The sequence below is a fragment of the Pseudorca crassidens genome, chromosome 2 (assembly GCF_039906515.1).
Source record: "Pseudorca crassidens isolate mPseCra1 chromosome 2, mPseCra1.hap1, whole genome shotgun sequence".
Lineage (NCBI taxonomy): Eukaryota > Metazoa > Chordata > Mammalia > Artiodactyla > Delphinidae > Pseudorca > Pseudorca crassidens.
The window spans coordinates 80,578,469-80,592,402 of record NC_090297.1 but is presented as its reverse complement, the minus strand read 5'-3'; the positions used below and the strand labels follow the sequence as shown (position 1 = coordinate 80,592,402).

The 13,934-nt window shown below is 38.7% G+C and overlaps 1 long non-coding RNA gene across 1 annotated transcript in view; it reads left to right on the top strand.

Moving 5' to 3' along the window:
• Positions 1 to 18: 18 nt before the first annotated feature.
• Positions 19 to 13,934, top strand: part of LOC137218975 (uncharacterized) — a 72,476-nt gene continuing 58,560 nt past the window's right edge. Inside the window, exon 1 of the long non-coding RNA XR_010940944.1 lies at positions 19 to 143. This is a non-coding gene — a long non-coding RNA (uncharacterized lncRNA). The remainder of the gene's footprint in view (positions 144 to 13,934) is intronic.

The following is a 13,934-nucleotide window of genomic DNA, read 5'->3' as shown; positions in this document are numbered from 1 at the left end:
GCCCCCGGGCGTCCGTGCCTGGCGCGGGTCCGGTGTCACAGCCCCGGGCTCCCGCACTCACGGTGAGCTCTTGCGGCCACTGCGCCCAGCCCCGGAGCGCCGCGTCGCAGACCCACTACGCTGCGACGTCCGCCCCGGACTAGGTAGGCAAGGGTGGAGACACGACCTTCCTCCGCAGAGTAAAATCCCATTTCAGAATTGGTAAAATGTGGGGAAAATGAAGGTGAGACTTTCCCAAATCATCCTAGGTACTGTGGCCGGAAGAGCCACTCATTTTGACCAGTGTTCAAATCCTCCCATTGTCCTCAATTAGGCCTTTTTCTGGATCATGGAATTATGGGGCGCGTGGAGGAGGAGCAGTAAACGATTTTCATACTACCTGACAGACATTATTTCTTTATTCATTCCAAACAATCATCTGAAGATGTTGATATTCTCCAACTAGATTCAGAGTCGTTATCTGCCCAGCCAGGTGTTTGGTTCTGAAGTCAAGCCTCTGGAAATCCCTGGTCTTTTTTCTGTTGCTCTGAGTTTTTCCTTTACAAGAATACTGTATAAATAGAATCACGTAGTATGCAACCTCTTGTTTCTGGCTTCCTTCGCTTAGCATAATGCATCTGAGGTTCAACTACACTGTTACATATATTGTTTCTTTTTTATTGCTCATAAGTGTTTTGTTGGATGGATGTACCATAATTGTATATGGAACAGTCCCCAGTTGAGGGACATTTCAGTTTTTCCCCAGTTTTTGGTGGTTATGAATAAAGTGACTCATGTAAAATTTTTGGTTCGAACTTAAGTTTTCATTTCACTTGGGTCAACACTTAGAAGTGGGCTTGCTGGGTCAGGTCATTAAGTGTGCATTTACCTTTATAGGAAACTGTCAAACTGGTTTCCAAAGTGGCTGCAATTTTAATTCACACTAGCAATGTGTGAGAGTTATGATTAGGTCATATTCTTGAAAGCACTTAGCATTGTCAAAAAAAAAAAAATCCCGATTTTAGCCGTTCTAAGAGTTGTGTAGTGTGGTATCTCATTGAAATTTGAATTTGCATTTCTCTAATGATAATAGTGTTGGGCATCTTTATGTACTTGTGTGACACTTGAATATATTCTTCTTTGACAAAGCAGCTGTCCAAATCTTTTATAGATTTTTTTAAAAATTGGGTTGCTTATTTTCTTACTATTGAGTTTGAAAGTTCTTTATATATTTTGGGTATGAATCCTTTATCACACATCATGTGGTTTGCAAATATTTTCCCAGTCTGTCTTTTCTTTTCAGTTTTAGGGACTTCTGAAGAGCAGAATTCCTTAATTTTGATGTTATCCAATTTATCACTTTTCTTTTATATGTGGTAATTTTGGTCTTGCATGTAAGAAATCTTTACCTAAACTTCAGGTCAACAAGGGTTTTTTTCCCCGTATGTTTTCTTCTAGAAGTTTTATCATTTCATGTTTTATATTTAGGTCTTCAAGTTAATTTTTGCATAAGATGCAAAGTATGGGTTGACATTTATGTTTTCCATGTGGATATCCAATTATTTCGGTATCATTTGTTGAAAAGAATATTCTTCCTTTATTGAACTGCCTTTGCACCTTCATTGAAAGTCGCTTGACATGTGGGACTAGTTTTGGACCCTCTAGTCTGTTTCATTGATCTATACGTCTATATTTTCTCCAATACACACTTTTTTTTTCTTTTTCGGCTGTACTGTGCAGCATGCGGATCTTAGTTCCCCAACATGTGCCCCCTGCATTGGGAGTGTGGAGTCTTTTTTTTTTTTAAAGGTTTTTGTTTTTTTTTTTTGGCTGCGTTGGGTCTTCCTTGCTGTGCAGGGGCTTTCTCTAGTTGCTGAGAGCAGGGGCTACTCTTTGTAGTGGTGCACGTGCTTCTCATTGCGGTGGCTTCTCTTGTTGGGGAGCACAGGCTCCAGGTGCACCAGCTTCAGTAGTTGCGGTGCACAGGCTTAGCTGCTCAGCGGCATGTGGGATCTTCCTGAACCAGCGATCGAACCCGTGTCCCCTGCATTGGCAGGCGGATTCTTAACCACTGAGCCGCGCCACAGGGAAGTCTGAGTGAGGAGTCTTAACCACTGTACCAGCAGGGAAGTTCTAATACACACTTGTCATGACTGTTGAAAGTATAGTCAGTCTAGAACTCAGGTGATATGAGTCCTTCAGATTTGTTCTTTATCAAAATTGTTTTGGCTATTCTAGTTAATTTTCCATACAGATTTTAGTATTAGCTTGTCAATTTTGGCAAAAATTGTTGATTGGAATGAATTGAATCTATTAATCAATTTTGAGAGAACTGATATTTTAACAATATTGAGTTGTTCAATCCATGAACATATCTATCCATTTATTTAGATCTTCTTTGATTTATGTTTTTCATAGTTTTAAACATATGGATGTTGCATGCATTTTGTAAGATTTATACCTAAGTATTTCTTTAAAAAATATTATTGTAAATGCTATTTTTCAGTTTCCAGTTGCTTGCTGATTCTAGTGCTTACATGATTTTTTTTTGTTTTATGTCTCAAATCCTGAGACCTTGCTAAACTCACTTTTTAGTGCTGGTAGCTTTTTGAAAAATTCTTTGGGATATTCTGTGTAGACCATCGTGTTATCTGTGAATAGAGGCAGTTTTATTTCTTCCTTTCCAATATGTTTGCCCTTTATTTCTTTTTCTTCCCTTATTGCACTGACTAGGACCTCCAGTACAACACTGAGTAGGAGTTAGAATGGGCATCTTTACCTTGTTCCCAATCATAGGGGGAAATCATTTAGTCTTTTACTATTAAGCATAATATTCGCTGAAGATTCTTTTCTTCTGAGCCACGCAGCTTGCAGGATCTTAGTTCCCTGACCAGGGATTGAGCCTGCGTCCTTGGCAGTGAAAGTAGGGAGTCCTAACCACTGGACCACCAGGGAATTCCCTTAAGATTTTTTTAGATGTCATTTATCATATTGAGGAAGTTCCTTTTTTTTTTTTTTGCGGTACGCGAGCCTCTCACTGCTGTGGCCTCTCCCGTCGCGGAGCACAGGCTCCGGACGCGCAGGCTCAGCGGCCATAGCTCACGGGACCAGCCGCTCCGCGGCATGTGGGATCCTCCCAGACCAGGGCACGAACCCGTGTCCCCTGCATCAGGAGGCGGACTCTCAACCACTGCGCCACCAGGGAAGCCGGAGGAAGTTTCTTTTTATTTCTAGCTTCTGAGAGTTTTTTTTTTTTTTTCCACAAATGGGGGTTGAATTTTCTAAAAGGGCTTTCTGCTTCTCTTGAGATAATCACAGTTTTTCCTTTTTAACCTACTGATATGGTTAATTACATATAAAATTTTTGAATGTTGAACCAGCCTTTCATTCCCAGAATAAACCCCAATTGATCATGAAGTAGTGTATTTTTAATATATTGCTGAAATCTATTTGCTAATATTTGGTTAATGATTTTTGCATTTATATTTTTTCTTCTTATATATTATGGAAGAATTTATATAGAATTGGTATAATTTGTTTCTTAAATGTTAGGTAGAATTCTCCAAAAAAGCCATGTATGCCTGGGGTTTTTTTTTTTGTTTTTTTTTTTAATGGTTCTAAAATACAATTCAATTTACTTAATATTTGTAGGATTATTCAGGTGATCTGTTTCCTCTTTGGCAGTTTGTATTTTTTAAGAATTTTATCCATTTCATATAAGTTGTTGAATCTATGGCCATAGAATTTTTCATAACATGCCCTTATTATCTCTTGAATGTCTGTGGATCTGTAATATTCTCCCTTTCACACTTGACATTTGTAATTTGTGTCTTCTCTTTTTTCTTGGTAGGTCTGTCTAGAGGGCTTATCAATTTTATTATCTTTTTAAAAAAAGAAACAGCTTTTGGTTTTATTGATTTTTTCCTCTATTTTTAATTTTGTTTTAATGAAACTTAATTTCATTTAAGTTTAAATGATATCTGTTCTTTATTATGTCCTGTCTTCTGCTTGATTTAGATTTAATTTGCTTTTTCTAGTTTCTTAAGGTAGAAGCTTAAATGACTGATTTGAGATCTTCCTTCTGTTTTAATATAAACACTGAGTGCTAAAAATTTTCCTCTAAATATTACCACTTCATGGCATCCCACAAATTTTAATGTGTTGCATTTTCATTTTCATACAATTCAAAATATTTTCTAATTTTTATTGTAATTTCCTCTTTTATCATGGGTTATTTAGAAATGCTTAATTTCCAAATATTTTGCAGATATATTTTTATTATTAATTTCTACTTTAAATCTGGTATGGAATCTTATAAACTACCTATTCTTTTAAATTTGTCAAGGTTTGCTTTATGTCCCTAAATATGGTCTATTTGGTGAACGTTCCAGCTGCATTTGAAAAGTGTATTCTGCTGTTGTTAGCTAGAGTGTGGCATTAATGTCAATTAGGTAAAGATGGTTAGCAATGTTGTTCAGGACTATTCGAGCTTTACTTTCTGCCGACTCATTCTATCAAGTGCTGAAAGAAGAATGGTGAAATCTGTCTGTAATGGTGGATTTGCCTATTTATCTTTTTAGATCTATCAATGCTACTGTTTTTGCTTTAGCCAGTTATCTTTTTTTTATTTTTTTTTCCTTTGGCTGCACCGCGTGCTTGTGGGATCTTAGCTACCCGACCAGGTATTGAACCCAGGCCCTTGGCATTGAGAGTGCATAGTCCTAATCACTGGACTGCCAGGGAATTCTCCTTTAGCCAGTTGTCTTTTGGAGCATTTATAAATAATAAAAAATGAGTTTTATAATTACCTCCATTTATGCCATATCTAGTGTTCTTTATTCATTGTATAGATACAAGTTTCTCACTGGAATCACATCCCTTCTACCAGAAGAACTTCCTTTAACATTTCTTGTAATACAGGTCTGCTGGCAATAAATACTTTGTTTTGTGTTTGTTTGAAGAAGTATTTATTTCTCTTTCAATTTTGAAAATGTTTCCAGTGGATATAGAATTCTAGGTTGACAAGATTTTCATTTTAGAACTTTAAAGATGCCATTCCACTGTCTTATGACTTTTACAGTTTCTGATGAGAAGTTTGCCATATTCTTTTCTTTGTTCCTCTGTATTTATTGTGTCATGTTTGACTTTGGTTTCAGCAGTGTAAATGTGATATATCTAAGTGTGTGGGATTTTTTTTTTTTTTGTATTTATCTTGCTTACCATTTTCTGAGCTTCTTGAATTTTTGGTTTTGGATCTGTCACTATGTTAGATAATAGAAAATATATATTGGTCTCTGCCCCGCTTCCTGACAGATAGATCCTGAAACCCTTGTAATTTTCTAAGTGATAAGAGAACTAGGAGCATCTGTTATTCTAATATTTGGTCTCTGACCCATATCTGATACAGGGCTCTTAAAACCCTTGTAAATTCCTGGTGATAAGAGCCCCAGGAGGATCTTTTGTTCTAATGAGTTCACTCTGGGTGAGCTCCTGAATGGCTCCAGATGGGGGCTGGTCACCAGAAAGACCAAGACATGTTTAGAAGCTTGGAATCTTCAGCTCCACCTCCCTCCTCCAGAGGGGAGAGGGGCTGGAAATGGAGCTAATAATTGATCATGCCTCTGTGATGAAACCTTTAAAACATCCCAATAGTATGGGGTTAGGGGAGCTTCCAGGTTGGTGAACATATCCACATACAGGAGGGTGACACACTCCCAACTCCACACGGACAGAAGCTCCTGTGCTTGGGACCTTGCCAGACCTCATGCCCTATGTTATCTCTTCATCTGGCTCTTCATCTGTATTCTTTACTACATCCTTTAATACACCGATAAACATAAGTGTGTCCTTCAATTCTGTAAGCTGCTCTAGCAAATAATTGAATCTAAGGGGGAAAATGTCATGGGAACCTCTGATTTGTCTAAGTCAGACAGAAGTTGTGGATAATCTGGGGATCTACTACTTGTGATTGGTGTCTGAAAGGTGTATCAGTCTTGTGGGACTGAGCCCTTAACCTGTGGGATCTGATACTATCTCCAGGTAGATACTTTCAGAATTGAGTTAAATTGTAGGACACCTAGATGATGTCACAGAGAATTGTTTGGTTGGGGGAAATCCCCCACACATTTGGTGACCAGAAGTGAAGCGTTCTGTGTGAATAATAAAGGAAACACACAGGAGGAAGAACTGAGGGTTTTTCCCTACTCAGGAGAAGGAAAAACTGGAGGTTTTTTTTTCTCCAATACAAATTAATTTTGGAGAATTCTTAGCTGGTGTCCCTTCAAATATTTCTCCAGTCCCATTCTCTCTCTCTTCTCTTTCTGAGATTCCAATTAGACATATGTTAGATTATAATGCTGCCTTACAGCTTTTGGATATTCTGTTCTGTTGGTCCCACCACACCCCACTTTTTGTGTTCTTTGCTTTTTTGTGTGCATAATTTCTTTTGATCTATACTTAGTTTCACTGATTCTTTCCTTGGCTGTGTTGATTCTATTGACGAGGCCATCAAAGTCATTCTTGATTTGTTACCATGTTTTTCATTTTCTACCACTTCAATTTTATTTTTTCCTACAGTTACTATCTCTCTGTTGAAATTATCCATCTGATCACACATTGTCCATTTTTCCTTTCCAGCTTTGAATACATTAATCATAGTAATTAAAAATTCTCTGATAGTTGCAACTGTGTGTCATCTTTAAGTCCATTTTTGTTGATTGCTTTGTCTCTTGACAGTGTGATTTTTTTTTTTCCTTGCTCCTTTGTATGCCTCATAGTTTTTTCTTGAAAGACATTTTGTGTAAGACAATAGAGACAAAGGTATATACTCTTTTTTTTTTTTTTTTCAGAATACTGAGCAGAGTTCCCTGTGCTATACTGTAGGTCTTTGTTGGTTATCTATTTTATTTATTTATTTATTTTGAAGATGTTGGGGATAGGAGTTTAGTAATTTATTTATTTATTTTTGCTGTGTTGGGTCTTCATTTCTGTGCGAGGGCTTTCTCTAGTTGTGGCAAGCAGGGGCCGCTCTTCATCGCGGTGCACGGGCCTCTGACTATCACGGGCTCTCTTGTTGTGGAGCACAGGCTCCAGACGCGCAGGCTCAGTAGTTGTGGCTCACGGGCCTAGTTGCTCCGCGGCATGTGGGATCCTCCCAGACCAGGGCTCGAACCCATGTCCCCTGCATTGGCAGGCAGATTCTCAACCACTGCACCACCAGGGAAGCCCAAAAGTATATACTTTTTATGCCTGGAAATTGACACATTTTTTCTTTTGCTAGGCCTTTAGTCTGGAGGTTGAGTCAATCTAGTCAGAAGTTGAGCTGGATTTGGATTTTATTGTTGCTACGGTTATCCTCTGTACACCACAGATTCTCAAATTTCTCTGGTGTGGATCTGGTGTGAATCATGAGGGTGGATCCTGGTTTGCCAGTGAATTTTTCTCAATAGTTGCTACATGCTCATCTTTAAGTCCTTCTTTATGCTTAGTGTTAGTTACAGTCTCTTTCCATGCTCTTGCACCTCTGATTGCAGTAGACTGCTTTTACTTGTCATTGACTGCATTTTACCCTGGTGGTAAGAAGGGCAGGGCATTCTCTGCTGTCCTAATTCAGCCTCGTCAGCAGGCAGTATGTCCTTGGATATCAGAGTGGGACCTTCTCAATGATCCTTCCCTGCCCCCAGTGACACGGTATCTCTAATGGTCTGGACCCACAATGTATTTCCTGCCCCTCTCCCAGGATTAGAAGTTTTATTTCTATTTCCTTCCCCCAGTTGCAGTGGGTCTTCATTTATGCCCTAAAGTTGATAGAGTTTGCTGTTCTTCCTCCGGAAGCTTAAGCCTTATATTTTTTAGGGAAGATGGGGGAGAAGGATCTGGGGGGCCTTTGTGCTTTTCCTGTATCTGCTGCTCTTCTCTTCTAGGCCTGCATCAAGAGGATGGCTTTCTCAGAACGCTCATCCTGCCCCACCCTCACCCCCAAATCTTTGTTTTAAGTACTGATGAGGTCTGTGGAGAAGAGCCTGAAAGTGATGGCAGATTTCTCTTGTGCTCCCAATGGTTCTATTCTCAAGCTAGCCCACACCAGCCTTTAGCAATTTGTTAGAACTTTTAGATAATTTTTTATTGTTGTTGTTGCCAGATTATATAGCATTTGGTGCTACCCACCTCAGGTAAGCCAGTGCTTATGTCATGTCTCTCCTTTGATGCATTTGTGTTTCTTTAGATTTTGGGTTACCCTGCAATGTCAGCCCTCAGATTAATTTGTGAATTTAAAGATTTTCTGGCTTTTTAATTCATTGTAATGATGGGAGAAATGCTTTTTCCAGTTTTCTAGATCCTAAGTGGAAGTCCGATTCCCTAATTTTTAAAAATTGAGATATAATTGACTTATAACATTGTATTAGTTTTAAGTGTACAACATAATGATTTGATATCTGTATATATTGTGAAATGATTACCACTATAAGTTTAGTACTTAGTTTTTAGTTTTGAGTACTACCTTTTTTTTTTTTTTTCGGTATGCGGGCCTCTCACTGTTGTGGCCTCTCCCGTTGTGGAGCACAGGCTCCAGACGTGCAGGCTCAGCGACCATGGCTCACGGGCCTAGCCGCTCCGTGGCATGTGGGATCCTCCCGGACCGGGGCACGAACCCGTGTCCCCTGCATCGGCAGGCGGACTCTCAACCACTGCGCCACCAGGGAAGCCCTGAGTATTACCTTTTTTAAATTGACATTTCAAGTGACACAATCACAAAGTTATAAGAGAAATAATAGAACCTGTGTATACTTTATCCAGTGTACTTTACGCTTTCTAATTGTATCATATATGTGGCTTTGTGTACCCGCCACCAAAATCAAGAATACGGAACAGTTCCATTTCCACAAGTATCCCTCATGTTGCCCTGTAATAACCATACTTACACCTCATTCCTAACCTTTGGTGACTGCTAATCTGTCCTCTGTTTCCAAAATTTTGTCATTTCAAAAATGTTATATAAGTGAAATCATATAGTATATGATCTTTGGGGATTTTTTCCTACTCAGCATAATAATTTCCTATAAATTCAAGTTATTGTATATATCAATAGTTCATTCCTCTTTACTGCTGAGTAGTATTCCACAGTATGTATATATTACAAATTGTTTAACCATTTACCTATTATATGACATCTGGATGTTTTCCAGTTTTTTTTTTTTTTTTTTTTTTTTGTGGTACGCGGGCCTCTCACTGTTGTGGCCTCTCCCGTTGCAGAGCACAGGCTCCGGACGCGCAGGCTCAGAGGCCATGGCTCACGGGCGCAGCTGCTCCGCGGCATGTGGGATCTTCCCGGACCGGGGCACGAACCCGTGTCCCCTGCATCAGCAGGCGGACTCTCAACCACTGCGCCACCAGGGAAGCCCCAATCCAGTTTTTGACTATTATGAAAAAAGCTGCTAGGAACATTTGTGTACACATTTTTGTGTGATCATAAGTTATCATTTATCTTAGATAAATGCCCAAGAGTACAATTGCTGTGTCACATGGCTTTGCATGTTTTGTTTGTAAGAAACTGCAAACTGGTTTCTAAAGTGGCTCTACCGTTATATTCCCACCAGCAATATATGAGTGACCCAGTTTTTCTCCATCCTTGCCAGCGTTTTATGTTGTCATTATTTTTTTATTTTGACCTTTCTGATAGATGTACAGTGATATCTCATTGCAGTTCAAATTTACATGTCACTGATGGCTAATGATGGTGAACATGCTTTCATGTGTATATGTCATAGGTATATTCTCTTTGAGGAAATTTTGTTCATGTCTTTTGCCCATTTCTTAATTTTTTTACAATTGTTTTGAGAGTTCTTTATTGTATATGATATTTCTTTGTCAGGTATGTGGTTTGCAAATACTTGTTCCTAATCTGTAGTTTATCTTTTCATAGAACAAAAGTTTTAATTTGAAGAGATCCAATTTATCAATTTCTCATTTATGGATCATGCTTTTGGTATCAAGTTTAAAATCTTTTTGCTTAACACACAGAGCCTAAAGATTTTTCTTGTTTTTTTTCCTAAAATTTTATGGTTTTATATTTAAGTCCAAGATGCATTTTTGAGTTAATTTTTGCATAAGATGTGAGACCTAGGTTGAGATTGTTTGGTTTTTTTTTGGCTATGGATATCCAGTTGCCCCAGTACCATTTGTTGTAAAGACTATCCTTCCAGGACTTCCCTGTTGGCGCAGTGGTTAAGAATCCACCTGCCAATGCAGGGCACGCGGGTTCAATCTCTGGTCCGGGAAGATACCACATGCCACGGAGCAACTAAGCCCGTGCACCACAACTACTGAGCCTGTGCTCTAGAGCCCACGAGCCACAACTACTGAGCCCATGTGCCACAACTACTGAAGCCCGTGCGCCTAGAGCCTGTGCTCCACAAGAGAAGCCACCACAATGAGAAGCACACACACCACAACAAACAGTAGCCCCCGCTCGCCGCAACTAGAGAAAGCCCTTGCACAGCAACGAAGACCCAACACAGTCAAAAATAAACTAAAAAAACCCCACAAAGACTATCCTTCCATCCTTCCTCCACTGAATTGCACTTTTGTCAAAAATCAATTGAGCATATTTTTATGGTTCTACTTCTGGGTTCCCTATTCTGTTCTAGTCCACTGATCTCTGGGTCTACCGCTTCACTAATACATTTCTTGATTACTGTAGTTTTTTAAAATATTTATTTATTTTATTTTGGCTGTACAGGGACTTAGTTGTGGCACGCAGGATCTTTGTTGCTGCATGTGGGTTTCTTAGTTGCAGCATGTGGACTCTTAGCTGCAGCATGCATACGGAATCTAGTTCCCCCACCAGGGATCGAACCTGGGCCCCCTGCATTGGGAGCTCGGAGTCTCACCCACTGGACCACCAGGGAAGTCCCCACTATAGCTTTTTAGTAAGCCTTAATGTCACACAGAATGATTCCTCATGCTATTCTTTTTTGTCAATATTATTTAATTATTCTAGTGCTTTTCCCATTCCACATACATTTTAGAATAAGCTTGTTTAGGTCTATGAAAAACTGCTGGGGTTTTGATAGGATGTGATTTTGAGGAGAACTTACATCTTTACTATGGTGTCTTCCAATTAATGAACACAGTATGTTTCTTCATTTATTTAGGTCTTTCTATTTTGATTTGTTCCATAAGCATTTTGTACTTTTCAGTATACAGATCCTGTACACGTTTGTTAAGTGTATACCTAAATATTCCATATTCTTTCGACTGATTATAAATGTTACTGTTTTTGTTTTCACATGCTCATTAGCCTGCAGAGAACAGATTTTTGTATGTTGATTTTGTATCCTGTGACCCTACTTAAATCACTGATTAGCTGTAGTTTTTTTTAGATTTCTTGGATTTTCTGTGTAGAAAATCATGTGCAAAAATTCAGCAGCTGTTCCTTAAAGCAAGATTAATTTAGAAACTGTTTAAACATTATAGTTACCCCCCAAAAATAGCCTATGGTGAAATCCTGCAGCCATTTACTTTAAAATTGGAAATATAAATGACTCCTATTGCTTCTATTATTTAACATTTTGGGAAATTATAGCTAAAGAAATAAAAAAACACCAAAAAGTTTTATTCATTTCCAATTTGTATAACTTGGGTTTTCTTTTGCATAACTCAACTAAATCACACTTGGAGTAGAATTCTTTTCATACATTATGGGATTTGGTCTGCTAGTATTTTGTTGAAGATTGTTGTGTCTAAGTTCATTAGAGGTAATGGTCTGCAGCTTTTTTGTTTTGTTTTTTTTGGTACTGTCTTTGATTGTAGTATCAGGGTATTACTGGCCTTATGAGTTGGGAAGTATTCCCTGTTCCTGTTGATAAAATTTGTCCTGTTGACAAAAATTACAGAATAGGCCAATTTCTGGAAGAGGCATTTTCTAGAATAGATTTTTTTCTTGCAAGAGATTGTTTTACACTGGTATTAATCCTTCTTTAAATGTTTGGTATAATTTTTCAGTGAAATCATATGGGCTTGGAGATTTTTTTCAGAAGCCATTAAATTATGAATTAAAAAAATTTTAATGGTACAGGGCTATTTAGATTATTTCACATTGATTGAGTTTTGATGGTTTATGTTTTCTGAGGAATTGGTCCATTTCTTCAAATTTATGAATGTAAAGTTATGTATTTCCCTTTTATCTTTTTTTTTTTTTGCGGTACGCGGGCCTCTCACTGTTGTGGCCTCTCCCGTTGCGGAGCACAGGTTCCGGACACACAGGCTCAGCGGCCATGGCTCACGGGCCCAGCCGCTCCATGGCATGTGGGATTTTCCCGGACCGGGGAACGAACCCGCGTCCCCTTCATTGGCAGGCGGACTCTCAACCACTGCGCCACCAAGGAAGCCCCCCTTTTATCTTTTCAATGATTATAGGATCTGTAGTGATTTGTGTCTTTTTCTTTTTGTTATTCTTGCTAGAGGTGTATGTCTTTCTCTAACCAGTTTCATGGATGCCAAGCAGGCAGATTAATAAAAGACTGGAGTTTTGCCAAGTGAGTTCAACAAAGAAAGGAACAATGGAGTTGAGAGTGTATGCAAGGGAGCGATTATAAATGATAATGTACTACAGACTCTGGATGAGGAGAGATGTGAGGGTGTGAGGGGAGAGGTACTGTGAAAAGGCACTAGGGTTAAAGGATCGTAGGTCCTAGTGAGGTCTAATGATTGCTGGAGTCAGGGCCTTTCCAGATTAAGCTAGAAAAAGACAGGAGTAAATAGTGAGAGACTAGGATGCTTGAAACTGAGATTAAGGAAGAGTTATAGTTGTTGGCAATGACAAAGGAGTTGCTAAAGTTGATTAGATATTAAGGTCATTAGCAGAGAAGTCAAGGGACTGAGAAGCATCAATTAGACAGTGACAGTGAAACAGAGACTAAAATCTCTGGGGAACGAGGAGGAGTGAACCAGGGATGCTAAATGACTATGGGTGGTATAGTCTGATGATCATGAAAAACTTAAAGCTGGGATATTTAGGGAAGGAGAGAATGGTCTGCAAGTAGCACTCCCAAGATAAGAAAACCATTAGTGGAAAAACAAGTACTAAATGACAGCCTGCAGGAGAGAGCCAGGGTTCAGTTAGAGCAGTGATTCTCAAACTTCAGTGTATATTAGAATCACCTGGAGGGTCAACTATAGGTTGCTGGACCCCAAACCAAGAGGTTTTGATTTAGTAAGTCTGAAGTCTGAGAATCTGCGTGTTCCCAGATGATGCTGATGCAGCTGGTCCATGGACCACACTTCCAGAACAACTCAAGAACGAAAAGGAAAAAAAAGGAAAAAGGTTGATTATATAGAGAATGTTGTTAACACAAGTAAACTCCGTGCAAGAAGTTAAGAGAAGCCAAACAATTTTGTACTAAAAAATAATGCGTAACATAGGAAGGATCAGTCATACATCAATAATTTCTCTGCAGAACTGCCTTCAATCAACCTACCAAAATTTTGTTGAGTATCTGCAATGTGCCAGGCCCCTTACAGACTGAGCAAAGGTTCAAGCATGAAATTGGTTAAACTAAACACTGATCACCATAACATAGCTCTCTATAAGGACTGCTGCAAATGTTTACAGGAAAACCTCAAGTAAGCCATTTAATGTAAAAGGATATGTTAATGAAGCTGAACTTTCTTTTTAGATATAGACAAAGATCATTCATTGAGCAGTTTTATTAGTTATTGAAAGGCAGTTGTTGAAAGATTTAATGTGTATGTGACAGAACTAAATTCTTATTTACTATTTTTATTCTCTTCAAAATGGACAATTTCCCACAGATCATAAAAGCATTACACAATCAATATTTAAATGAACCAGAAAATACTGAAAAGTCTACAGAAAATGGAAAAAAACCAAAAAGCAAAAAAAAAAATCCTGTAATCCCATCACCTAGAGGTAACCACTATGCATTTCTGAAGTA